General features: G+C 40.8%; 1 long non-coding RNA gene across 9 annotated transcripts; it reads right to left on the bottom strand.

The window, feature by feature from the left end:
• Window positions 1-1,243: 1,243 nt before the first annotated feature.
• Window positions 1,244-21,640, bottom strand: LOC138753362 (uncharacterized). Of its 9 annotated transcripts, none has more exons than XR_011351131.1 (5): window positions 21,096-21,640; window positions 7,054-7,131; window positions 3,558-3,653; window positions 1,914-2,028; window positions 1,244-1,785 (listed from the first exon to the last, which is right to left on the bottom strand). It is a non-coding gene; the product is annotated as an uncharacterized lncRNA (long non-coding RNA). The 9 variants fall into 9 exon arrangements; XR_011351127.1 differs by having other exon boundaries at window positions 3,508-3,653; window positions 21,058-21,640; XR_011351125.1 differs by having other exon boundaries at window positions 21,058-21,639.
• Window positions 21,641-27,514: the final 5,874 nt, after the last annotated feature.

A 27,514-nucleotide genomic window follows, 5' to 3' on the forward strand; every position in this document is an offset into this window, starting at 1 on the left:
CTACAAGCATGCATGAAACCTAATTACTTACCAAATATTTTAAACCATGTAGACAATCAAACAAATTTGTTGCTTATAAATTTTTAAGCTGGAATACACCATAGTATCCAAAATATGATTCAAGGAGTAAGGATTACAGCTGATACAACTGGGTAAGTGGTGCAATTCACACTGCAGCTGATGTGAATGTTAAAATTTTATTGTATTGAAATCCACATTTTAATGTTTGTCTTTAGAGATTTGTTCTATCTCTTTGAATCTGCTGGCAAAGCAGAAGTATAGTTGATCTGTGGTTGCTTTCTGTATTGTATGTTGTGCAACTATAGTTTGGCAATATTCTTAACAGGAGCACATTAATACAGCAGCTAGTACAGTACTCCGGGTGATGCCACTGCAAACATTTAAGTTTTCATTAACTGGTACAGTTTAACAATCAAATTTGCTGTTAAAAAATCATCCAAAACTATTAAAATGAGAAAGAAGCTTGTAAACAATGAAAGTAAATCAAGGAGTAACTGGCAAATTAATGGTCTTATCTATGGCTGCATTTCTATCCATTATGGAGTTGTATGATATACATTACCAATGGCTCCACCCTACAAACCCCCTCACAAAAGATTCATTCTTTTCCTTTAGTTACTCTCCCACAGCTTTGGATCTTGTTTCACTATCTAAGTCAGACCATTCGAAATGTAAACCCATTTTCACCTTGTATAATCCAGTATTGCAAATTTCATCCAGACATAAGAACCTATTGTCCATTGTTGGATGATTATGTGAAGTAACTCGTACTGTGTTTTAGGATTTCTGCATTGGCTTAGAGTGATGCCCTTATGATGAGCTAAAAGCTCCAAAAACAAATTGTCTCGATATTATTTATATTTATGGCCTCTATGGTTACTCAAGCGTACTTCAATGAGGTGACTGATACCCTCACATCATTCCCTGTGCATTGTTACAGGCAAGAGAAAGTTTGGAGGACCCAGCCTCCAGAAACAATAATGAAGGTGGCAGAGAAGGATCCAACTCATTCCTACGTATCTAAACAAAAGGATGAGTGGAAACAGTGACAAAAACGAGCATCAAAATGCAATTACAAAGAAACATCAATAAATCACAATTTTATACTGTCCTTGTTTAAAAACATATATCGTCCATACTCAAGTATTTAGCCTATACACAACAAGAAAAATGCTCCACATTAAATACACAATATTCCAAATATATATGATCAAAACCAAAGTTTAATTTAAGTCCTCTTCTTTATTAATCTATAAAGATGCTAATTTTCTAACCAGAGAATATAAACATGGACTTAAATATAGGTTTAGTTGATGAATGTTGGCTCACAAAGCACTGGCTTATGCCCCAAACAGAATGAGGACAGGTATAGATGTAGCAACTCATCCTTGGAATTCCCCTTTAGAAAGTACTTTTCCCCAAATGGCCATTTGGGAAACCAAGTCCATAAATGACATTGCTTGAAGAAAAAGGCACAAAGGAATACGAACCAATCTCTTCATAATACAAAGACTGGGAACATCCACCATAATCTTTCATCATATATTTCACCCTTTTCTGTGCATCAGAATAGAGGTGGGTCGAGGCCTTATTAAACTGTTCACCATAATCATAGACTTCTTTCTCTGTTTCAATGTGGATTTTCCTCAATAAATTGTTTATTAACACAGCCCTTCGAAGATAGATTTCAGGATCTTCAAGAATCCTTAATTTTTCTAGTGAAAGTCTCAGAATACATGTTCGATCTTCAGGAAAGATCAAGTTCTGGAAAAAAAAAACAAGTTGAAGTTGAATCAGAGTGGAAACAATTTCTTATATGCAAGCTCGCGAGTGGATTAACTTTCAATTTATCTGTTTTAATTTTCATTATCAAATGAGAAAATAACACTTACTTTTGGAAAGTACCCATTGTAAACTTTATGTAAATCTTCTTCTTCTGCATATTTTCTCTTGAAGTATGCTACTTTCGACGTTGTTAATGAATTTCAAAATAATTCTCTCGATTCCCTGTAAAAGAAACACAAAACCTTCTCAAATGAATAAATAAAAACCTTATGATGAACCTAGCAAATGCAAAAGTGAGTGATTAGCATATTAGATATTTTCTCAGCTCCGATAGTATCAGGCACTATATATGCAGACCATACACCAACTATAATCTGGGGAGCATCTTCTCCTATTCTGAGTTAAGAATTAAGGGGAAGAGGTTTAGAGGTAACATGAGGGGAAACTTCTTTACTCAGAGAGTGGTAGCTGTGTGGAATCATCTTCCGGGAGAAATAGTGGCGGCGGAGTCAATTGTATTATTTAAGAAAAGGTTGGACAGGTATATGGATGAGAAGAAGATGGAGGGTTATGGGCATTGTGCAGGGAGGTGGGACTAGAAAGGGGTGTTTGGTTCGGTGCGGACTAGAAGGGCCTAATGGCCTGTTTCCGTGCTGTAATTGTTATGTTATGTTATGTTATTCGCTTACTCTATTCAAAGGCTATCCTGCGATCATAATACAGAACCCATATTCTTTGGATAAGTTATTCAAAGAAGCCATGAATAATCATATGAATTCTGTCTTCAAATGGAGGACTAAATAAACACTAATGCCTCAACACAGGCTTTCATTTTAAAAAAAATGTTTCTAAAGATAAATGACTGACAAATGCTCCTTTAAATACAGAAAGTTTCCAAGCATCCCTCATTGATGTAAAATAACAAAGAAATTCACCTCAAAAAGAGTTTTACTGCAAACTCTCTCTAGTCAACCTCAAAGTTAAACTTCCAGTGAGTTTAAATAAATTAGTCTCATAACCCTTTGCCGTAAAATTTAACTTCTGACAATGGTCTGTCAATATTGGTCTGAAGTAAACTCTTAGTCCCAATATATGTAACCATTGAGAATTTTAACAAATATCTATATAGTCTTCTTCACAAATCAATTAAAATCCTAACCCCATGCTGCAATCTGCATTTGATCTGTGACCAAATGGATTGCAAATATCTGACAGATCCCAAAACAGAAATGACAGATGAATGTCTGGTAATTTAATTGCTTAATGTAGATATTCATTAATAAATAATGAAGAAAATTTCTCACAAGATACAAGATATTGAATTTGAAAACATGGCCAAACAAAACTCCACTGTAGTCAGTTAACATGTAAGTACAACAGTGAAGGATGCCTTCATTCCAAAGGGAAATGCAATCAGGACTTCATCTGCCTATTTAAGTGTAGGTCCGTTCTCCCCATAAAACAGGAAGGATGTGGAGGCTTTGAAAAGGGTACAGAAGAGATTTACCAGAATTCTGCCTGGGGGGTATGGCCTATAAGCACAGGTTAGACAAACTTAGATTGTTTTGTATGGAGCATCAGAGACAGAGAGACAACCTGAGAGGCATAGATAAGATTGGTCGTTAGAATCTTACCCAGAATAAAAATGTCACAAACTAGAGGAAATGAATTTAAGATAGGAGGGGTACATGGGATAATTACATTATTTCTTCTTTCTTAACATTTAAAGCAAAGAGTGCTCTCAGTCATACATGCAGTGAAGATCATACTCCATGAGTTTGAAATGGAACAGATGTGCAATTCTTTAACAAACACCATGAGGTTCCTATTTGGACCATGAAGGTTCTCTGTAGCATAACAAAACATGGTATCAAAATTCAACACAAAAGGAAAACTGTGTTTTTGCAAAATAATACATAAACTATAATCCCAGAGTCATAAACATGCATGGCACAGAATAGGCCATTTGGCCCACCACAACCATGCTGACCATTTAGTTCATCCATACTAATCCATTTGCATGTATTAAGCCTCTATCCTTTGATGCCCAGAGTCATAAACATACATGGCATAGAATAGGCCATTTGGCCCACCACATCCATGCTGACCATTTAGTCCATCCACACTAATCCATTTGCATGTATTAAGCCTCTATTCTTTGATGCCTTTCTAAATGCCTCTTAAACATAGTGATGATACCTGATTCCATCACTTGTTCTGGTAACAAGTTCCAGGCATAAACCACGTTGTAAAAGAAAAATTATTTCTCAGCTTAACTCTTTGTCTTTTTGTTTACACATTTATTGTCAGAGTACATAAATGACATCACATGAGATTATTTTTCCTGTGGACTAGACAGAATTACCACTTATTGGTAGTGAAAAAAATGTACTCAACACACACATGTAAACAAGTAAATAAATGTTAATGAACTGTACAATTCAGGGGAAAAAATTAATAAAGTTTGAGTCCTTAAATGGGTCTTTGATTTAGTTTTTTGTTGAGGAGTCTGATGGTGGAGGGATAGCAGCTGTTCCTGAACCTGGTGGTGCATGTCTTGTGGTATCTGTACCTCTTTCCTGATAGTAGCAGAGAGAAAAGAGCGTGTGCTGGGTGATGTGGATCCTTGATGATTGCTGCTGCTCTTTGACGGCAGTGTTCCCTGTAGATGTTCTCGATGGTGGGGAGGGTTTTGCCTGTGATGTCCTGGGCTGTATCTGCTACCTTTTGGACAACTTTATGCTCAGGGGTATTGGTGTCCCAATTCCAGATCATGATGTAGCCAATCACTTTCCACTACACATAAGTAGAAATTTGCCAGGGTTTCCAATATCATACCAAACCTCTGCAAACTCCTGAGGAAATAGAGGGAATGTCATGCTTTCTTCACAATCATTAGTGGGTTGGGTCCAGGAAAGATCCTCCGAGACCCAAGAACTTGAATGTGCTCATCCTCCCTACCTCTGGTCCCATAATGATCAGTAGATTATACACCTCTGGTTTTCCCTTCCTGAAGTCAAAAGTCAGCTCATTGGTTTTGGTGACATTAAGTGCGAGGTTGTTGTTGGTGCATCATTCAACCAAGTTTTCAATCTCCCTGTTTTATGCTGACTCATTGCCCTTTTTATACAACCCACTACCATAGTACTATCAGCAAATTTTAGATGGTATTATAGTCATACCGAGCCACACAGACTTAGGTGTACTGTATAATAAGTAGACCAGAGGGCTATGAATGTAGCCCTGTGGTACTTCGGTCCAGATGGAGATTGTGGAGGAGGTGTTCTTACCATTTCTCATTGATTTTGGTCTGGAGGTGATATCCTTGTCATGTGAAAAAGGTTTCTGACTTCCTACAGTATCTCTGTCTCTTATAATTTTAAATGCCTCTGTAAGGTCATCCTTTATCTGGGGAAAACAAGCCCAACCTATCCATTCTCTTCCCATACCTAATATTCTCCAATCCAGCAACATCCTATGGGATTCTCCTCTGCATTCTCTCTAGTGCAATCATATTCTTCCTACAGAGCAGTGAGCAGAACTACTGGTGCGCACATTACTCCAAATGCAATCCAACAAATGTTTTGTGAGCAGATGCAACATACCTTTTATATTCTATGCCCTGGCCAAGCATGCTATATGTTCTTTTCATCAACTTATCTACCTGTCTTGCCAGTTTCATGGAACGATAGACATGAACCCCAAGGTCTCTCCGTTCATTAACATTTTTAGTGCCCTCCCATTTATTGTATCATGTGTTCTATCTCATTTTATTTCCCAAAATATATAATCTATCATGTCAGGATTAAATTCCATCTGCCAATCCTCTACCCTGAGTAGATCTGATCTGTGTAAAGACATTAAATGTGGAAATATGATATTGTTTCTTGATCTTGTAGATAACAAGGAACGTTAGAAACCTGATACAGTGTCAAATTAATTTTGAATAAGCTTAGGAATGTTGTTAATATATTCTGAAACACTGATTTTGATTTTTTTTTTAAATTAACCGAGCAGTAGTCCAAGAGAGTAAAAGTTAGTTTTATCAATAGTAGTTTATATACAGTAATATCTAAATTTGAAAGCAAATTAGATAGCATTTTCTACGTACCAAATTAAATCTTATGAAAGAAATCCACACAGTAATCTTTATTTGCCCTTCGATGTTTTGAATGTTTGGGACAATTTGACTGATTCTTGTATGGATTTCTCATTAACTTTAGATTTATGTATTTCAATTAACAAAAGCCAATAAGTTTCTGGTACCCATATTCCATACAAATTACTTAATGAGCACTGGAAGATAATAGAAGGAGGCTACCAGGTATAGTTATTAGAAGAGATTGGCTAGTCTGGAGTTAGTTCTCTTTGGAAAACAAAGGTTGAGAAGAGTTTTAATCAAGGCATTTGGAATTCTGAGAGACTTGGTGAAAATAGAAGATCCATTTTTATATCACAGAAGGGAAAATATCTAAAGTCACAATTTAATGAGAGATGTATGAGAGAAAAGTTAAGAAATACATTTTACCCCAATACAGTTATAGAGATTTTTAAAACTTGCAATATGCCATTGAATTTCTCAGCATATAATTTTAGGTTTCCATTTTTTAACTCTGTATATTAGATTTTTTATTTAATGGTGTTTGAATCCCTGCAATCTTGGTAATCAAAATGCCTTGAGATCAAATGAACAAATCTGACTATTTAGATATTTACTTCTTTCTTTTTGCCTTAGTTGTTGACCAATCCATTCACTCTCTGAAATGAGAGTCCCTGTTCTTGCCAAATTGCCCTGGCAGCCTGTTGCAACTCACATCATTCCTATTAGTAATAATATCAAAATCCATGTAAGTTGGTGAGCAAATATAGCACTCAGATGTCCCAATATTCTAAATATTCTATTATAGCGCTACACTGGATTCTGTACTCTAGGTAACATACAGAGCCCTCCACAATGTTTGGAACAAATACATATTTTCTTTTATTTGCTCCACATTTTAAATTTGTAATCAAACAATTCACGTATGATTAAAATGCATATTCCAGATTTTATTCAAGATTATTTGTAAACATTTTGGTTTGACCATGTAGGAATTGCAGCAATTTTTATACTTAGTTCCCCCATTTCAGGGCACCATAATGTTTGGGATATTTGGCTTCACAGGTATTTGTAAGTACTCGGGTATGTTTAATTGCTTATGGGGGCAGATATAAGAGAACTAGGTTTGCTTCTAAGCTTTTGATCACCTTTGGAATCTGTAGTTGTCATTTTTCAATATGAGGACCAGCTTTGTTTCAATGAAAATCAAAGAAGCTATTATGAGGCTGAAAAACAAAAATAAAATAATAAGAGACATCTCCCAAACCTAAGGATTACTAAAATCAACTATTTGGAACACCATAAGAAGAAAGAGCAAACTGGTGAACTCAGTAATTGCAAAAGAACTGGTAGCCAAGGAAGATCTCTGCTCCTGGTTGTGGAATACAGCATTGCATGCATGGCATTACCATACTGTGCAGGCTGGCCCACCTCCAACCATGTAACTCCTCTCTGTAAGATTCCCCAATAAAGGCAGAGTTGCCTTAGTTCCTTCCTTCATATCTGCCTTGGAATCAGGCCAGCCTTTAATCACTGACTTCATGTTTGCTTGTGGTTATTGATTCTCCATCACTTTAATAATCTGACTAACCTGCCATAGACGAGGTGATGCGCGGAGAAGCTGGAGACTGATCCCAGGGATTCAGAGGCCTCTGTCAAGTTTGACATGTGCTTGTACTGCCTGAAGGTTTACATGAGGTGCAACTAGATCACAGACGACGTAGATAAGTATGAGCTACTCATCTCATCGGTCGGCCACTGAGCTTACTAAATAATCTGCGATGGTAATAAGTATGACAATGCAATGGTTCTACTGTGGCAGCAGTACAGTGCCCCTTTGAACTTCATGTACACTTGTTGCCTTCTCGTCACTTGACACCAGGCCCCCAGTTGAGGAGATTAGGGAGCTGACCCGTAATTGCTCAGTCTGTGTAGAGTGCAAGCCACACTTCTACTGACCGAGAAGGTTCAACTGATTGAGGTCACCCGCCCCTTCAAACATCTCAGTATGGACTTCGAGGGCCCCCTTCTCTCCACAAATCAGAATGTATACTTCCTTAATATCGTGGATGAGTCCTCATGCTTCCCATTCACTATTCCCTGTCCAGATATGACCGCGCCCATGGTCATTAAAGCCCTCTGCAATCTCTTCACCTTGTTCAGATACAGCTACGAATGCTACCCTATAAAACAAACTGTTCTTCATCCCCAGGGGGTCAGCATCAAGAACTACCCTACTGGTCTGGCTGACGACCCCAGGGCCAGTGCTACTCTGCAGGCATGTTAGGAATCACAAGTCAGTTCTGCTGTTCAAGGAAGTGCACCTCCTGCATGCGAGCCTTCAATACACCCACATGCAGTATCAGGATGGGCAGGAAAACACAGTATCTGTCCGTATAGACAATACCTTCCTTATTCTAATATATCTTTATTTCAAAGTATCATCTTCCAAAAGCATGAGCTACGATATTCCATATTTCGATTTTTTAATCCAATAAATCAAACTCTGGCTGTTACTTTATGTAGTTTTAATTCATTGATAAAACAGATAAAAGTTTTGTATAGCTTCACATTAAGACTTTCATAATAATGAATAACAAAGCATTTATTGTATGCTAGAGATACAAAATATATATAAAGAAGCTCAAACTTTAAAGAGATTCACAGAAAAATTCAAAGAAAAACTTCTCGTACTCACGCTTATCCTGAAGAATAATGAGCAAGTTGTTAGTCTACACGGATATTATGATATATTACATCATAGTCACTATGGGAAAACTACAAACAATAGCTCTCTTAGAGAGACAGGCACAAAATTAACTAAGAGTTAAAAAACACAAAGTTTTAACCTTTACCGTCTGGGACCAGGCTCTCTCTTTCACACTCACACTCTCACACACACACACAGAGCCAAAAAAAAACCCAGTTTGTTATTAAAACAATAAGATTTTTTTTCAAAGATCATCTTGCAGTTTGTCTCTAAAGGACCACCCTACAAATAGATCCAAATAAAGCTTTTATGATCCATATCCAGCTTGTGTTTTGACTATTTGCCATGTTGTAGTTATAACAAGCAGTAATTGGATGAAGATGCTAGTAAATCAATGAAGGTCAATCTAGATGACAGTAGATACACAGATACAAAGTTAAGCTCAGGGACCAACAGTCAATATACAGTGCTAACCATAATGTTTGGGACACTCTTTTCCTTTATTTTGCCCTGTGCTCAACAGTTTTACATTTGTAATCAAACAATTCACGTGATTAAAGTGCACAAATCCAGATTTTATTAAAGATTATTTGTCTATATTTTGGTCTGACCATGTAGAAATTACAGCACTTTTTATATATTGTCCCCTTATTTAAGGGCACCATAATATTTGACAAAACAATGTATATTAAAGCAGTCATGTTTGGCGGTTTGTTGCATATTCCCTTCAGGCAACGATTGCTTCAAGTCTGTGACTCATAGACATCACCAGATTGTCCAGTGATGCTCTTCCAAGCCTGTACTTCAGCCATCTTCAACTCCTGCTTGTTTTGGGGCTTGTTCCCTTACATTTTCTCTTCAGCATAGTGAAGCCGTGTTCATTTGATTCAGATCGGGTGACTGACTTGGCCATTCAAGAACTTTCCAGTTTTTAGCTTTGAAAAATCCTTTGTTGCTTTTGCAGAATGTTTGGGATCATTGCTTGCTGTCGGATGAAGCATCATCCAACGAGTTTGGGTGCATTTGCTCAAACTTGAGCAGATACACCTCAGAATTCATTTTGTTACTGCCATCAGCAGTTACATCATCAATGAAGGTAAGTATTATATTTGGCAGCATATAAGACCCACATTTTTCCAAATAATTGGCTCAAAAATATCCCCAGGGTCTTGAATGCGAAGTTGAAATGAAGGTAAGTGCACCAGTACCTGTGGCAGCTGTACATGCCCAGGCCATAACATTCCCACCACCATGTTCTACAGATGATATGGACTACTTTGGATCTTGGGCAGTTCCTTTGTGCATCCACACTTTGCTTTTGCCACACTCTGATACAGGTTAATCCTGGTCTCACCTGTCCACAGACCTTATTCCAGAACTTTGCAGGTTCTTTTAAATATTTCTTGGCAAACTGTAACCTGGCCATCCTTTCTGTGGCCAACTAGTGGTTTGCATCTTGCATTGTAGCCTCTCTATTTCTGCTCATGAAGTCTTCTGCGGACAGTTGTCATTGAGACATCCACACCTGCTTGTTGAAGAGTGTTTCTGATCAGTCGGACAGGTGTTTGGGGATTTTTTTTTCGTCATGGTGACAATTTTCCTGTCATCAGCAGTGGGGGGTCTTCCTTGGCCTCCCAGTCCCTTTGTGATACTGGATTCACCAGTACGCTCTTTCTTCTTAATTTCAGGTTTCAAATATGTTGTCAGTGTACATGCATGACATCACATAACTCTGAGATTCCGTCTCTGCAGGTGAGGCAGAATTACCACTTATTGATAGTGCATTATATATTGATGTAAACAAATAAAGAACTGTAAACAGATAACAAATGTAAACAAACTGTGCAATACAGAGAGAATTAAAAAATCTATGAAGTGCCCAAGTAAGGGTCTTTAAATGAGTCCCTGATTGAATTTGTTGTTGAGGACCCTGATGGTGGAGGGGTAGCAGCTGTTTCTGAACCTGATGGCATGAGTCTTGTGGCACCTAGACCTCTTTCCTGACGGCAGCAGCAAGAGCAGATCGTGTGCTAGGTGGTGTGGATCCTTGATGATTGCTGCTTCTCTCTGATGGCAATATTCCCTGTAGATGTTCTCAATAGTGTGGAGGGTTCTGCCTGTGATGTCCTGGCCTGTGTCCACTACCTTTTGAAGGGCTTTATGCTTGGGAGTGTTGGTCTCCCCATACCAGACTGTAATGCAGCCAATCAGCACACTTTCAACCACACATCTGAAGGATGTCTAGTGTCATACTGAACCTCCACCTTCTCCTAAGGAAGCAGAATGTGTACAGTCCAGGAATGATCCTCTGAGATAGAGAATCCCAAAAACTTCACGCTGTCCACTTCTGATCCCCCAATGAACTCTGGATTATACACCTCTGGCTTTCCCTTCCTGAAGTCAACAATCAGTTCCTTAGATTTGGTGACACTGAGTGCAAGGTTGTTTTTGGTGCACCATTCAGCCAAGTTTTCAATCTCCGTCCTATATGCTGACTCATCGCCTTTCTTTAAACAACCCAGTACCATGGGTTAATGGGTTAAAATTTGTAGATGCCGTTATTGTCATATTGAGCCACTCAGTCGTAGATGTAAAGAATGATATTCCAAATAGTATATTTTGGTAATCCTAAGGTTTGGGTGATGTCTCTTAATAATTTATTCTTGTTTATCAGCCTCACAATGGCTTCTTTGACTTATATTGGAACAACTCTGGTCCTAATGTGGATAAATGGCAACTACAGACTCCAAAGCTGAAAAAAGTTGAAAAGCAATCCTAACTTTCTTATACCTGCACCAACAAAGCAATTAAGCATACCTGAGTACTCACAAACACCTGTGAAGTCAAATGTCCCAAACATTATGGTGCCCGTAAATGGGGGATAAAAAGTGCTGCAAATCCTATATAGTCAACCCAAAATGTATACAAATAGCCTTGAATAAAATCTGGAATGATTACAAAATTAAAATTGTGGAGCACGACAAATAAATGAAAAAAAGTGTCTTTGTCCCAAACATAATGAGGGCACTATATGTAGACATTTAAATTAGTTCATTAATTTTGTCAGAATTATTCACGTGAAATGTCCATAAAATTGTGTACATTTCAGTTCATCTGGACCTGTGATTAATGAGCTGTTAACAATTACATGATTGATAGTAATTTACAGTCATAGTCATATGGCATGGAGCAGGCCCTTTGGCCTATCTTGTCCATGCTGACCAAGATGGTATCAGCTTGCAATTGGTCTATAGTCTTCTAAGCTCCTTCTATCTATATAGCCATCCAAATGTCTTTGCACTGTCAAAATTGTGTTTTCTCTGGCAGTTCATTCCAGATACAAACTACTCTTTGAGCAATAAAAGGTCCTCAGGTCCCTATTAAATCTCACCCATCTAACGTTAACCCTTCTAGATCTAGAATTGATTTCCATGGGAAAAAGACTGCAGACATTCACTTTATCCATGCCCCCTCATGATTTTACTATAAGATCACCCCTCAGGCTCATTTGTTGTCTTTTTTCCTAGACTGTGCAACTGAATAGATTCACCTGAGATTTCAGTTGGGAATTAAATTACATAGCAGTGCAATCAGAATAGAAAAAGAAGCTTCTTTTCATCAAGCCTGACAGTTTTCACAAAACAGTATAAAATATGGAAGACTTCCAACAAGAACTTTGACACTAGGCATGTAATCCAACCACTACACCAGTGAGATTAGCAGTCCTGGAGAGATCGCCTGAGTTTCTTGATCAAATTTGAAAGCAAATACAAAAACACCATCTGTTGAAGTCCCAACGAAGAAACAAACCTACACATCTTTTTAAAATGCGACCAAATTTAATTTTCTCCTGAACACCTGGGTGTCAACATCTCTGAGGATCTGTCCTGGGTCCTCCATGTCGATGCCATCACAAAGAAGGTTCACCAGTGGTTACACTTCATGAGATGTTTGAGGAGACTTTGTATGTCACCAAAGACTCTCAAAAATTTCTGCATGTATACCACGAGGAGCATTCTGTCTGGATACATGATTGTCCGGTAGGGAGATGCCAATGCACTGGACAGGAAAAAAAGCTCCAGAAGGTTGTTAACATCTGTCTTCACTCCATCAAGGAATCTATAAAAGGCAGTGCCTTAAGAAAGCAGTCTCTATCCTCAAGGACCCTCACCACCAGGCCATGTCCTCTTAGGGTTAGGGTTAGGGAGGAGGTACAGGAGCCTGAAGACAAACACCCAATGGCATGTGTATCTTCTTCCCCTCTGTCACCAGATTTCTTAATGGACAATGAACCACAGACACTACCTCATTTTCTTGCACTACTTATTGATTTTGAGTGTAATTTATAGCACCATTTGCACTGTGAACGTTGGTGCAAAACAATGAATTTCATGACATGTTCAGGACAATAAATTCTGATAGCATCTTTCTAGTTGCAGACAGAACACAAAGGATGTGCACTTTAAAAAGATGACCAGAATATAGCTTTAGAACTGTAGTTAAAAAGTTGTGTGTGACATCCTACTTCGGACTTCAGGCTCTCGGCAAACGGTGGAGTTCAAGCTGCATGCACCAAAATGTTTGATAAAAGTCAAACCTGGCAACTATGAGCACGGCTGGTATTTCCCAGGAATTTGATATCTAATTTCTGGTGACTCATTTACTCTGTTCACTATAAGAATCATAAAAAGGAAAAAGAGAATTCTTGTCTTGCTTCGGAAGCAAAAGTCACTCTTTTTCTTCATTCAATATTCTGGACAAAGATATTTATTATAATTTAAAATAAACTCAAACACCACTGGGTTACAACCTTCTTGAGAATCATTAATCTAACCTGAATGATTGCAAAATAACCAAAGAAGGGCATTGTAGAAGGTAGAACAGCACAATACAGGCCCTTCAGCTCACAATGTCGTGCTGATCTATGTAAAACTACTCCACCACAATCTATTTTCCCTACCTCACATGCATGACCCTCCATTTTTGTTACATTCATGTGCCTATCTAAGAGACTTTTGAATGTCCATTATGAACTCGTCCCCTCTACATCAATGAATAAAAATGAGATTATAACATATCTTACCCGTTGAAGTAATAACATGATTGTTTACATTCTGCACCTATTTCTCTCTTGTTCATTTTCTGCACTCATCCCTGTTCTGTTTTGACCCCTGTGGACCCTCAACTCATTCCTCGAACACAATCCTAACTGCTTCCACCACCCCCTCCCCATTCCCCCACTGCCACCACAACCCTTCTCCACCGAGTTGAAATCCTGCGAGTACTGAAGAAACTTCTCCTTTGAGCAAAGAATACGCTGTTGGAGGGACTCAGCAGATCAAGCAGCATCTGTGGAGGCAGAGAGATTGGTCAACATTTCAGGTTGAGACCTACATCTAGGATGGTTGAGGTAAGAGGAAATGGGAAAGGAAAAGTGGCTGCCATAAAGCAAACGAACTAATGATAAGCAGAGGCAACAGGAAGGGACAGGATCTGTATGTTGATTCCTGCTGGGAAAGGAACTGTCCACTGAGAAAGTAACTATTCAGTCAGGGAAACAATCATCTCATGGCGAGGTTGAGGAAAACTTTAGATGAAAGGAAAAAAGTTTATATCATCACCAAGGATATGGGAGAATTTTAGCAATCTGGAAAGGATGACCGACAAATTATAAAATAACTGTAAAATTAATATAAAAATAGATTGGAAGAGCTATATGTGTGAAAACACTTGCAAGAGTAGTATTAAAGGGGAAAGAAAAGTAAAACTGTGATGTTAGCCAAATATTTTGTATCTGGTTCACAGTTTTAAAAAAAACAGGGAATGTACTCAAATATGGAAGATAGCAAGTGTCCAACAAGAATGAGCAATATTGGTAAAGAAAAGCTGCTGAAGTTATTAAGAAGTTTAAAAAGAAGAAGCCCCCTGAACCAGGTATCCTTCATTCCAAAGGTGAGGGCTGCAGAGGTTGCAGAATACACTGGCTGTGATATTCTACAAATTATTCAGTTCTGGTTGACTCACAGTAGATTGGAGGGCAACAGATGTAATACTCTGCTCCTTGGAAAGAAAGTGGTTCTCAATGTCTTTCAGTCTAAGGCTCACCTAGTTTCCGGCCTAACATGCCATGGCCCACTAGTGGAAATGACTGAGCAATATTTTCAAGTCAAAGGCAGTTTTGTAAGTTCTAAATGGCAAGTATTTTATTTAACATTTTTAAAGACCTACTTGCAGAAATGTTTTGGCCCACCAGTGGCCCACTGATTGAGAAGCACTGGATTAGACAAAGGGAACTTCATTGAAATTAATTTGACATCAGTCATTGAGTCAATATTACAAATAATACATAACAAATTAACTCTTAGATAATTAAGTAGAGTCAACATGGTTTTATAAATGATCCCACCCCTAGACATATCTTTCCCTTTCCTTCCTTCTCAGCTTTCTGCAGGGACCACTCCCTGTGTGACTTCTTCGTCTACTCACCCCTTTCCACTAATCACCCCCATGGTAGCTACCCCCGTGACCACAAGAAATGCACCACTTACCCCCACACCTTCTACCTCACCACCATCTGGAGCCCCAAACAGTCCTTTCAAGTGAAGCAATGCTTTACTTGTGAATCTCCAGGGATCATTTACTGCTCTCAGTACTCCCACTGTGGCCTTCCCTACATCGGAGAGTCTGTTCGCAGACTTGGAAATCGTTTCATCGAGCACCTATGCTCTTTCCACTGCAATAACAGGGACCTCCCTATGCCAACTATTTTAATTCGACATTCCATTCCCAGACTGACCTGTCTATCCATGCCCTCATGCACTGCCAAACTGCCAAACAAATTGGAGGAACAACACCTAACATTCCTTCTGGTCACTCTCCAACCAGGCAGCATTAACATCAACCTCCAGTTTCCATGAAGCCCCTTCCCTGAGTCTCTCTCTTCCCCTATCCCTCTGTCTCCTTTCCTCCAATTCCCCACCCTCTTCCCTTCCCTTTCTATTCAGGGCTACTCCCTTTCCCCTATCATTTCAGTTTTTTTTTCTTCTACCCTCCCACCCCATATCCATCTATTACCTTGTCCCTCTTAGCCTGTGCTTCTCCCCCTGTCCCCTCCTCTCTCCTCTCCTCTTTCCCTTCCCCACACCTTTTCATTCAGCTCATGATGAAGGCCTCAGGCCCAAAGTGTTGATAACCATTTACTTCCTATAGATGCTGAGTTTCTCCTGCACTTTTGTATATTGCAGCTAACATAATCTATAATACATCATCAGTATATGTTCTATAATCTTGGTGCCTACAGACTTTCCTGGAATGTGAATGCTAAGCTGTTGAGTGCATTTAAGACTGATGAAAAGAATCATGCAAAAATGGTGACTGGGTAGGAATGTGGGCAAGGTTGAAAGTCCTCTGCTATCATAGTGAAGCAACCTCGTAAGACCACTGGCCCATTTTTGTTTTCATTTCTATTCTTATCACATTCAAATAGGAAGGGTCATAAGCAAGAATTTAAATATAACTACTTTCAAACATCTGCTTACTATACCCATTTTTAATATACTGGACACGTCCCAATTGTCAGTCTGCCCCCACACCACCCCCTCCCCTCCCACCCATGTCCCAACCACATATGACTGCAACGGGGCCACCTATTCAATTATACCCTGATTTATTCATCCAAGACCCAAACCATCTTCTCATACAAGCTCCCATATTTCCTATTTCTGTCCTTTCCTCCTGCACTCCCGAGTCTCAAACACATTTTCCGGGAAAGATTGTGAATGACCCGACTCTTTTCAATCGAGTGTACTACTTTTATATCCGTCTCAGTGCTGTCTCCTTGACAATGAGATTTTTGGAAAATCTCTGATCCACCTAAAAGCCTGACCCAGGTTATCTTGTTGCACTTCCAATTCAGTCCCCTATAGTATTCTGCTGAGGGTAAGCTCAAGGAAAGTACCTCGAATGCCTGTCATCTTCAACTGGCTTCAATAAAATGGAAGATGCAGACATGAGTCCAACCAGCAACGTTTTACACTGCTAACTAACTAATTAACTAAAGAAATGCGTAAGGCGACTCACTACCCACGTCTCAAGTGTTACTTAAATGTGGCCCAATGACGTGGCCTTGCCAACAAAGTCCAAATCCTGAACAATGAGTGAATAAAAGATGCAGAAAAGTCTTCAGAAGGAATATCAAGGATCAATAAAACTAGAAACGTAGCACCTAGGTGGCAGAAAGATGCTAGAGAGGGGAGGATAAGGAGCGGTGTGTGCTGCAGAGGGACAAAGAGTAGATGGTTCTTCATGGTGAGTTACTTGGTCTATACTCTAGAGTTATTAATGTCACCTCCTGCTCCACTAAATAGCATTCACAAATTATATCTTTCTATTTTAAAAGTGTCAGTATTTGACACTGCAAATTAAGATTGCAGTGGCTTCCTCATTGACTTCAGCTGATAAGACAAAATAGTCATAAAACCTTCGCTTTTATAAATGGGCACAGGTATTGCAGATGAGGAAGGTAAACATCTTCAAATTGATTCAATATAAAAAAACAACTAAAAAGATGCGCCAGGTAGGAATCAGGGATATGTGTGAGGTTTATCTTGCACCATTATTCAAATGGAACAGCATGTCAATCTGTTTTAAAATCATGATACAATACAAACATGATTATATTCTTGTTTGCCCATCTGTCTTTATGCTCTCCTCCAATATATTGACATTAAAGGAGATTACGTTGGCTGTCATTAACTATTATGTAGAGCCAATCCAATTTTTCTCAAATGAATGGTTTTCCTTAAAGGTGAAAATATACCATTATTTGATATTCATTTAACAGGAAAAACCTTGTAATTTTTGTTTGGAATATGAAGTTTAATGGTACTACTCTGTTTAGAGTAGTTTGTTTTAACTGAACAAAATCATAGTAAATTAATCAAAATATGGGGATTTCCTCATCTTCATTTGCTTCTCTCCAAACATCTCAGTCCTTCCTATTTTTCACTGATCGCTAGGTTTCCACGCCTTGTACCATTAAAAGATCAGCCAGGAGGATAGGATTCTTCCTATGCTGAGCATGGACATCAATGAACACCTGAAAATAAGCAGGTTGACTGCCTAATCCAATCTGTTCATTGCGCTTTGGTCCTTTAAAGCTTCTTTATCACAGCACAGCTGAAATATTCAACAAAGATAGGAACCACAACCCCATCTCACCACAAACATGGCACAGAACCTGGAACAATGTCATGCATCAAATTCTTATTCTATCTTGGGGCCATAGTGATTTTCCCAGGGCAAGGAAGTCTAAAGCTAACAGAGGGCATTGGGTTTAAGGTGAGAAGGGGGAGGATTTTAAAGGGACCTGAGGGTCATCTGCTTGGGGTCAGAGGTCAGACCGAAGGGACTATTCTATTACTCAATGACTTGCCAAAGTAATGAATGGTTCCCATTCTATGACCATCAGTCAACAAATAGGGGCAGCGGCGAGCTTCCAATATTCCGGTCACTCTATCGTTGGCAATACCGCGGACAGTTACGGCTATAGAATCTGACACGCATTGCCTGACAGTTACAGGGTTCCAAATTACATTGTAGAATCACTAATTAATCTGGCAGTTCTCTTACTGTCGATTCAAGCTGGGTAAATGGATGGCATGACTTGATCACCAAGCTCCGGGCTGTTAAATAACATTTAGACCATCTTCAGAACACCATACACACGAGTATGTTGGGTTTGTGTGTATGTGAGTCTGTCTGTGTGTGAGTGAGAGAGTGTGTGTGTATGTATCTCTCTGTGTGTATGTGAGTTTGTCTGTATGTTTGAGTGAGTGTGTGTGAGTGAGTGTATGTGTGAGTCTGTGTGTGTATGTCTGTATGTGAGTGTCTGTGTTTGAGTGAGAGTGTGTGTGAGTGAGAGAGGGTGTGTCTGTGAGTCTGTGTGTATGTTTGAGTGAGAGTGTGTCTGAGAGAGTGTGTGTGAGAGTGTGTGTGTGTGTGTGTTTTTGAGTCTGTCTGTGTGTGTGTTTGAGTGAGAGAGTGTGTGAGTATGTGTGTGTGTGTCTGTCTGTGTGTGTGAGTGAGTGAGAGAGTGTGTGTGAGTATGTGTGTGTGTGTGTGAGAGAGAGAGTGTGTGTGTGAGAGTCTGTGTGTGAGTCTGTATGTGTGTTTGAGTGACAGTGTGTGTGTGTGTGTAAAAACTCAGCACAAACAATTCGCTGCCTTATGACCAAAGCAAAGCTGTTTTAGGGGTCTGTCCTTTTCTCGATCAACCCAATCAAAACCTAGAATCAATTTTTAATTCCGGTAGTACACGACTTGCAGCTGAATTTACAGGTCAAAGTAATATGAATTAACAAGTCAAAGAGAAAGAGTCTCTGACAAGAATCAGCTTCTAAAGAAATGAAGGATTTTGTTCCTTGTGCTTGGCAAATATTAGAAATAACTGCACAATAAATAATAATGGGACTTAAGAAATGAAGAATGTGAATCCTCAGTAGAGTGGGGGCTTCCTACCAGAGACTCGAAGACTCGGGTCGATTTCCTGGAATCTGTTCAATGATCCAATTATTGAAATGTGAAAATTCACCCTTGGGACGGCTATGGTTAGTGGGATGGGAGGGGGGGGGGGGGCAAGGTCCACTTGCAACTAGACGAAAGGTCTCTTTACGACTCCTGGTGAGAGCGACGATACCCGAGAATGACTGAAGTCAAAGCAAGGCAGAGAGAGGCAGGGAAGGAGACTGAAGTCACAGTCGCAACTGAACCAACTCAACGAGTTCGAAAATCTGCCCCTTTCCGCCGGGGATGTATCAACAACTTTCAAACTGGGAGACTGTTGGTTCGAACCCTTTCCCTCTCTGCCCAACTTCCAACTGGGGGACTGTTGGTTCGAACCCTTTCCCTCTCTGCCCAACTTCCAACTGGGGGACAGTTGGTTCGAACCCTTTCCCTCTCTGCCCAACTTCCAACTGGGGGACTGTTGGTTCGAACCCTTTCCCTCTCTGCCCAACTTCCAACTGGGGGACTGTTGGTTCGAACCCTTTCCCTCTCTGCCCAACTTCCAACTGGGGGACTGTTGGTTCGAACCCTTTCCCTCTCTGCCCAACTTCCAACTGGGGGACTGTTGGTTCGAACCCTTTCCCTCTCTGCCCAACTTCCAACTGGGGGACTGTTGGTTCGAACCCTTTCCCTCTCTGCCCAACTTCCAACTGGGGGACTGTTGGTTCGAACCCTTTCCCTCTCTGCCCAACTTCCAACTGGGGGACTGTTGGTTCGAACCCTTTCCCTCTCTGCCCAACTTCCAACTGGGGGACTGTTGGTTCGAACCCTTTCCCTCTCTGCCCAACTTCCAACTGGGGGACAGTTGGTTCGAACCCTTTCCCTCTCTGCCCAACTTCCAACTGGGGGACTGTTGGTTCGAACCCTTTCCCTCTCTGCCCAACTTCCAACTGGGGGACAGTTGGTTCGAACCCTTTCCCTCTCTGCCCAACTTCCAACTGGGGGACTGTTGGTTCGAACCCTTTCCCTCTCTGCCCAACTTCCAACTGGGGGACTGTTGGTTCGAACCCTTTCCCTCTCTGCCCAACTTCCAACTGGGGGACTGTTGGTTCGAACCCTTTCCCTCTCTGCCCAACTTCCAACTGGGGGACTGTTGGTTCGAACCCTTTCCCTCTCTGCCCAACTTCCAACTGGGGGACTGTTGGTTCGAACCCTTTCCCTCTCTGCCCAACTTCCAACTGGGGGACTGTTGGTTCGAACCCTTTCCCTCTCTGCCCAACTTCCAACTGGGGGACAGTTGGTTCGAACCCTTTCCCTCTCTGCCCAACTTCCAACTGGGGGACTGTTGGTTCGAACCCTTTCCCTCTCTGCCCAACTTCCAACTGGGGGACAGTTGGTTCGAACCCTTTCCCTCTCTGCCCAACTTCCAACTGGGGGACTGTTGGTTCGAACCCTTTCCCTCTCTGCCCAACTTCCAACTGGGGGACTGTTGGTTCGAACCCTTTCCCTCTCTGCCCAACTTCCAACTGGGGGACTGTTGGTTCGAACCCTTTCCCTCTCTGCCCAACTTCCAACTGGGGGACAGTTGGTTCGAACCCTTTCCCTCTCTGCCCAACTTCCAACTGGGGGACTGTTGGTTCGAACCCTTTCCCTCTCTGCCCAACTTCCAACTGGGGGACAGTTGGTTCGAACCCTTTCCCTCTCTGCCCAACTTCCAACTGGGGGACAGTTGGTTCGAACCCTTTCCCTCTCTGCCCAACTTCCAACTGGGGGACTGTTGGTTCGAACCCTTTCCCTCTCTGCCCAACTTCCAACTGGGGGACTGTTGGTTCGAACCCTTTCCCTCTCTGCCCAACTTCCAACTGGGGGACTGTTGGTTCGAACCCTTTCCCTCTCTGCCCGTTCTTTGCAGGTAACTCGTATCCATGCTGAGAATTACCTTGCCAATAACAGAGCTTAACGCAGACTTGAACCTACGAGAGGAGCGGGTCCATCCCCCAGGTAGAAGTGAACGTCCTGGTCCAAAGCTTCTTGATGCTGGTGGTTGAAGACGACTTTTCCCCCTCCCTTCTTGAATCCCGCCCCCGGGAGAAGGGTGTCGGTCCCGGCTTGTCAGCGGCAGTCTCTGAGCAGTTCGCGAAGACCCAGCGCGTCAACTCACATCAGCGCCGCAGCCTCCCTGCCCATTGGCGAGCCGAGCTTGACTTGTTTCCAAGCGAGTTGCTCGGAGCTTGTGGACGCTCTCGGGACGAAGCCGGTCGGGTGGGAGCTGGGGCTGAGCTGCCTTTCGCCCAGTCACATCGAAAGTGGGTGGAGAGGAGGTCCGCAGGTAAACACCGGCGCCCGGGCAACCCCTCCTCCTTTGTCATAATCTGCCATTACCTGAAATAAAGGACATTTCGAGCTTTCCCGCGAGAAATACCCGCGGGTTGATTAATAAGTTACTTGTAACCTGCAACCAACCCAAGAAGCTCGTTTATAATCAAGATTGCCTGCTGATGTGTTGCAAAGATCCGCCTGAGTTCAGCTCCCAGTTCGATTTGATGCTAGGAATGCGTCATTGGCCGTCGTGCCATGCAACACACCTCCCTTCTGAGGATACAAGCCAGCGCTGGGGTCCCGCTCTTGCACAGCCTTGCCCCTTTAGCCCACGATGTGGTCCTGCAAATGAGACCTACTCCTGAAAGCTGGACAGAGTTCTTTCCTCCTAATGACTTCTGCCCATCAAGTGGATTCAGATTTATTGTACAGAAATAACATCACAGACAACCTTGGGATTCTTCTTCCTGCAGGTGAGGCAGGATCGCTTATTTATTGGTCAAAATGGACACAGTGTAAACATGTAAATAAAAGAAATGACAGAGAGAAAAAAAAATCAAAGTGCCCAAAGTAAGACTCTTTGAATGAGTTTATTGTTGAGGGGTCTGATGGTGGAGGGGTAGCAGCTGTTCCCGCACCGGGTGGTGCGAGCCTTCAGGTACCTCCTAACTGATGGTGGCAGCAAGGACAGAGCATGTGCTGGGTGGTGTGGGGTGTGGATGATTGCTGCTGCTCTCCGAAAGCAGCGTTCCCTGTAGATGTTCTTGATGGTGGGGAGGGTTTTGCCTGTGATGTCCTGGGCTGTGGCCATTACATTTTGTAGGACTTTACACTCAGGGCCATTGGTCTGATATATCTTCAGGCACTAAAGTCAAAGCGATCGTAACCTGTGGAGTGGCTGCGATCATTATACAGTCACTTAATATGTTACTCCGGCCCGCTCTCCTCCACTGACATTTAGCTCAGTGTCAGCTGATTTATTCTGTGGTCATTTACTAAAAGAAGAAAATTTGGGAAAATTATGGTAGAGCCCATTTGATCTAGCATTGGCACTCTAAAGGGTGCCTGGTATACATAGTAAACAAAGCATTCATGTTAATAAAACTATAGAAATATTAACTGGTCACTTATGTAAAAGCCAAATGCTGAGGCCAGGAGTTCTGAGGACTGTCATTAGATAGGGTGATTGGACTGAGAAGTATTTACACCATTTTGTTTCTATTTGTTTTAATCACCCATTGGATGTATATTCCTGCCAAATGAAAACTTGGTCATAATTACCTCAATAAAAATATTCATTGATTTTGAAACATGCTGCGAGATATTCTGTCGTGCATTAGTTGGCCTATTTGTCAGTAACTAAATTACACGACAAGAGATTATTTGGTCCATTGTGTCTTTGCTGATTTAAAAAGAATTGCCCAACACTCTGTTATTCCCCAGGTTAATAGCTTTCAGATATAGCTTTCAAGTATGGTGGCAGTGATTGCATCTGCTGCCCTCACAGGTGGTGGCAGTGACTTCTCTGCTGCCCTCACAGGTGGTGGCGGTGACTGCATCCGCTGCTCTCACAGGTGGTGGCGGTGACTTCTCTGCTGCCCTCACAGGTGGTGGCGGTGACCTCTCTGCTGCCCTCACAGGTGGTGGCGGTGACCTCTCTGCTGCCCTCACAGGTGGTGGCGGTGACTTCTCTGCTGCCCTCACAGGTGGTGGCGGTGACCTCTCTGCTGCCCTCACAGGTGGTGGCGGTGACCTCTCTGCTGCCCTCACAGGTGGTGGCGGTGACTGCATCTGCTGCCCTCACAGGTGGTGGCGGTGACTTCTCTGCTGCCCTCACAGGTGGTGGCGGTGACCTCTCTGCTGCCCTCACAGGTGGTGGCGGTGACCTCTCTGCTGCCCTCACAGGTGGTGGCGGTGACTGCATCTGCTGCCCTCACAGGCAGAGAGATCCAGATTCCAACCTTTATATGATTAACTTTCCTTCCTCTGGGCCCTAACTCCTCCTGCTAATTATTTTAAATGTATGTCTCCTGGATTTTGATCCGACTGACGAGGGAAAAAGGCTCTTCCTAGCTATCATGACAGATCACAACTTCAATTTAGATTCCACAAACACTCCTAAAGAAAGCAACCCTAGTTTGTCCAATTTTTTCTTAAGGCTACAATTTTCCAATCCTGACAACATCATAGTCAATCTCTTTTCTGATGCAACCATACCTTTCATCTAATGTGGTTGCCAGAATTGTTTCCAGTACTTAAATGTGGGTTAGCTGGTTCTAGCATAACCTCTCTGGTTTTATATTCCATGCCGCAGCTAATAAAAGATCAAAAAGTAATCAAATGTTTGTTCAGCCTGAAAAGCCCACATCCCTTGAATGAAAATAAAATCTTGTAGCCAGCGAGCTGTATAAATCAGCTTGTCAACCACTACTGCTACCTTTAAGGATTTGCAGATGTATGTCCATGTATTGTTAAATTTGTTGCATTTCCTCATATTTTTCTGAATTAAAAATTAAAAAATCCATGTTTCTGCCCAACTGATCAGAGAGCCTATGAGTCCATCAGTTTTTCTCCTAGCTGTCGAGCACACAGCTATTTGTTGAATGCAAACTATATTTTCATCTCTTTTTGTTAGAAAGATAGAAGGACTGAGTTCGGTGTCTTGTGGAACTCTACTGGTAACAACATCCCAGCCACAAAAACATCATTCAGTCGTTCAGTATTCTCACTGTCAAAGGAACTGCTCACACTAACCATCTGAGAATTTCATATTCATAGAACAATTTATTTATTTGTCCAGATGAATACTTGTCCTGTGTATGTATAGTCTGTCTGTATGTGTGCTATGCCTGGTTTTATTTTGCACTGTAGACCGGAGAATACTGTTTCGTCAGGTTGTACTTATACAATCAGATGACAATAAACTTGGCTTATCTCCTGCCACTGAGTCAATTTTGGATCCCATTTCCCAATGTCTCTGGGATCTCATACACTTAAAATTTGGACCATCCTGTCAAAAAGCTTTACTACAATCTGTATAAATCTATCATAAAATCAGTTCGATATATTTTCATGAAAATATATAACTCATAATGATCTTTCCTTAACAAATTCATGCTGATTTTCCCCAATACAGGAAGCCATTAGGCCTTTTTAAAAAAATGGAGCCTGAAAATTTCCATAAAACACCTTCAAAACAGTCGGGTATCTAAAAGCAAATCTGTACCCCTTCTTCCACAGAACCACTTTCGCAGGATTAAATTCCTTGCATCTCCTAATAACGTCTTGACTCAAATCTGCATAAAAATAAACCTTATTGCCTTGATTCATCAAAGGGCTCTGATTTTGACAAGCTTTTTGTACCGCAAGACGTAAAATCATCTCTCGATCTTGATACTGCAGGCAACGAATAAGAACTGCCTGTGGAGGTCTATGTGCTCGATCTAGTTCCAATTCATCTGGGAAAGTCTCTTCACCTAACATTTCTGGGATCCATTTCTGGAAAAATTTTACAGGATCTGTTCCTTCAATATCTTCTGGTAGACCTACTATCTTAACATTGTTATGCCGACTCTGATTTTCCAATGAATCAATCTTCTTCAGGAATTCCTTTTTCTAAATATCCCAGCCAGTAATGGAATGTTCAACATAGTCCATCCATTCAGTACATCTCTCCACCTGATCATTACAGTCATGCCAGGTCTTAGGGTTGTCTATCTATTCCACCTCTTATTTTCCTGACTTATTTTCTTGTGCCCAGAGTCTCATATCAGCCTCCTGCACTAAAGGTAATTTATAGTAACCAATTAACCTACCAACCAGCACATCTTTGGTCCTTGGATGGAAACACAAATGTTCAGTGAGCAGACGCCACAAAGACAGCACCAAAGGTTGGAATCAAATCTAGGTGGGGGAGCACTACCCACTGTCCCACTGTTCTGTCCAATGTTATTTAGAATTGATTTCAATCATTTATCAATCCAATGTTAATGTTACAAGTCTGTAAGTATACAGTTTATCCTTTTCTAATTTTTATATATAAGTACAATATTGACAATCATCTTATCCTTCAGCTGGGTAATCAAATGCTGGTTGAGCCTGCAGAGCTCACATCCCTTGAATGCTTGAATTAAATAAAAATCCTGTAGCCAGAGATGATTGAAAAATAGTCAGAACCTCTGAAATGTTCTCCCTTATTCGTTTAAACTTTTAGATTATATTTCATTCAGGCTTGGCAATTATCCACTTTCTATGAGACTGATCTCCTTAATACATTCTGTTTTATATCAAAGCAATATTTTGTATTTTCCCTCCCTAACTGCAACTCTAGTACTTGGATTGGCAGTAACAAAATATTCAAGAGGAACCCTACCCTCACCCTTTGCCTTCCGTCCTGATTCCTATAAGCCCTGCTTTTTTTCTTGGTTGTCCTTTTGCTTTGTGTAACCTTGTAGTTTCTCTCAACACTCAATTTTGAACTAAACGTTGATAAATCCCTGCTCCTCATTTTCATTTACATTATTCTGACACTTTGACAATCATTCATTTCTGGTTCAAGTATCTTCACCTTTTACACACAATTTCAGAAGTTGCTCTATTTTGCCACCACATTTCACTAAAAACAGAGTAAAAACAAAATGCTGGAGGAACTCAGCAAGTCAGTGTACTTTATTCCGCAAAGATAAAGATAAAGATAAATAATAGGTCACAATAGAAAAGAAACAAGTGAAAACATACTAACAAGAAACAACGACCATTAAAGTGATCAATTAATCCATGAGCTGTTGAAAAAGAAGAATCAATCTAGTTTGAGAGATATTTTGTGTTGAAAAAACTGGAGAGAAGTTTGACTTTACTAAAATTAATATCTTTATAAAACCAGGATTAAAATGATACACTCTACCTATTGGCATTATTTTATTTTGAAGGATGCTAGCATCCTTAAATGCCCTTGGAAAGCTGATGGTAAGAAGAACCTTTGACAAAAATGCTACCACAATGTTGCTGGAGAGGGATTTGAACCTAGTGGTATTAAAGGAAGGGCAGTATAACCCCATGGCATGATAATAAGTGGCTTGGAAGGGGAAACTGTACATAATGGTATTTCTATGTCTCTAGCCTCTTTCTTCTTGGTGGCAGTCTGCAGGATTGCAAGCTACTGTGGGAATGGTCTAGGTCAGCCATTCTCAAGGAAAGTCCTGTCGGGGGGGGGAGTCACAGCACATTTAAGTAAAAGCCTTGTTTTCTTTTCACCTCACATAACATAAATATTTTTATGTTCTTTTTCTACTGTCAGTAGAAGTATGGAAGGAACCAAAACCTGACTGCTTCAAGGGGAAGGGGGCCCCATAAACTTTGAGCAGAATTCGAGGGGCCCATAGACAAAAAAGGTTGAGAATAATTGGTCTAGCTGAGCAATTGCAGTGTATTTTGTAGTTTGTACACGATGGTGAAGGGAATGAAATTTAGGTTGATAGCCAATCAGGAGGAATGCTTTGTCCTGGATTGTGTTGACATCCTTCAGTGTCGTTGGAGCTGCTCTCATACCGAAAAATAAAAGCGTATTCCATCATGGGCCTGACGTGCCCTATAGATGATGGAAGAGCTTTAGGGTATCAAGAGATGAGTCACAGTTTTAGGCCATACCATCTTTCAAATAGCTCTTCATTGTTTATGCTGTTGGAAAAGGTCCTGCAAGTAGAGGGCTAAAGAATAAATATTTTCTTGCAAAGCGAGCAACAATCACATCTTTACTTACACTCAGGGAAATTCTATTTAACAAGGATAAAACACATTCCCAAACTGCAGTAAATGGTAAGGCTTCAGGATATAGTGGTGCCTGAGATTATTCGTTGTATGTGATGACAGGATTAATGGATTTTACCATAGTTACAATGTTAGCATTTGCTACAAATAGAAATTCTGTTATCAATGATGACTCATGTTTGAACAAATAGAAAATTATGGATTTACTAAATAGGCACAGCTTGACATAAATGTATCTGTTTGGAATTCAAGTAAACCAAATGGCTTTCCAGTTTCTTCCCTTATACTGTATACGATTGCTCTTTTAGCTG

This window comes from Narcine bancroftii, chromosome 2 (assembly GCF_036971445.1).
Source record: "Narcine bancroftii isolate sNarBan1 chromosome 2, sNarBan1.hap1, whole genome shotgun sequence".
NCBI classification, from domain to species: Eukaryota; Metazoa; Chordata; class Chondrichthyes; order Torpediniformes; family Narcinidae; genus Narcine; species Narcine bancroftii.